General features: G+C 39.3%; 1 non-coding gene across 1 annotated transcript; it reads left to right on the top strand.

The window, feature by feature from the left end:
* The first annotated feature begins 768 nt into the window (after positions 1-768).
* Positions 769-875, top strand: LOC141634912 (small nucleolar RNA R71). The gene has a single exon (XR_012539627.1). It is a non-coding gene; the product is annotated as a small nucleolar RNA R71 (small nucleolar RNA).
* The last annotated feature ends 322 nt before the right edge of the window (positions 876-1197 follow it).

Genomic DNA, 1197 nt, shown 5'->3' with positions numbered 1-1197 from the left:
TGGGTCAATTGAGTTTCCAACATTTTTGTGTGGGCTAGGATGTTGTTGATGGTGATGTCCTTTGCTTGGCTATCCTTTTGCATCTGAGTGAAAAACTCTTGTTGATTCTTTTGCATTTGGAGGACCGTTTTTTGAACATCAAAACCTTGGTCATTTTGTTGATTGTATGGAATTTGATTTTGGTAACCTTGGTTTTGGTTGAAAAAGGGTCATTGGTTTTGGTTTCTCATGGGAGGTGGGGTGTATGCTGGTTGAGGGTATTGAACATTTTTGCTTTTGTATGAGAGATTTGGGTGGAATTTGGTGTTTTCATTGTAATAATTGGAATAAGGAGTACCACTCTTGTATGCTTTAAAAGCATTTACTTGTTCATTTGTTCCCCTACTTTCACTTTGGTCATGTTCCAAAGTTCCACAATTCTCACATATCCCACTTGGGATTTATGAAGATGTTACCATGGTATTAACATGATGCTTTGGTGATTTTGAGGCTTCTTCAAGTTTAGCCATAGCCTTCTCAAACTTCAAGTTTATGGTATCAATATGAGCACTAAGTTGAGCACCCAATTGAGTAATAGAGTCCACTTCATGCTTTCCTTCTCTACTAGCCTTGCGAGGTCTACTATATTGTGAGTTATGGACCACCATTTCCTCAATGTTGTTCCATGTTTGATTATCGTCAACTTCGGTGAACATACCATTTGATCCCATGTTTCTTGAGTCTTCATAAAGACCATTCCAAAATTGTAGTACCAAGAACCACTCGCTAAGTCCATGATGAGGACATGAGCGACAAATTCCTTTGAACCGCTCCCGAGCTTCATACAAATATTCTTTATCCCTTTGCTTAAAACCCGTAATTTGAGCTCTTAGCATGTTAGTCTTTTCCGGAGGGTAGAATTTTTTGTAGAAAGCTATAGCCAACTTCTTCCAAGAGTCAATTACAAGAGTAGCCTTATTAAGGCTCTTCAACCATTGTTTTGCGGTGCGGATTAGAGAAAATAGGAAATAAGACCCATCGAATTTGGTCTTGAGTTACACCGGTTTGTGAAATCGCATCACAATAGTCACAAAAAGTCTCCATGAGAGAGTGAGGGTCTTCACTAGGCATCCCCCCAAATTGGCTTCTTTCGAGTAATTGGATAAATGCGGATTTAGCAATGAAATTTCCGGTTAAGTGTTGTGGTGTGGGAGTTCC

The sequence above is a fragment of the Silene latifolia genome, chromosome Y (genome assembly GCF_048544455.1).
Source record: "Silene latifolia isolate original U9 population chromosome Y, ASM4854445v1, whole genome shotgun sequence".
NCBI classification, from domain to species: Eukaryota; Viridiplantae; Streptophyta; class Magnoliopsida; order Caryophyllales; family Caryophyllaceae; genus Silene; species Silene latifolia.
The sequence above is the reverse complement of the archived record's forward strand: the minus strand, read 5'-3'. Positions and strand labels throughout refer to the sequence as shown.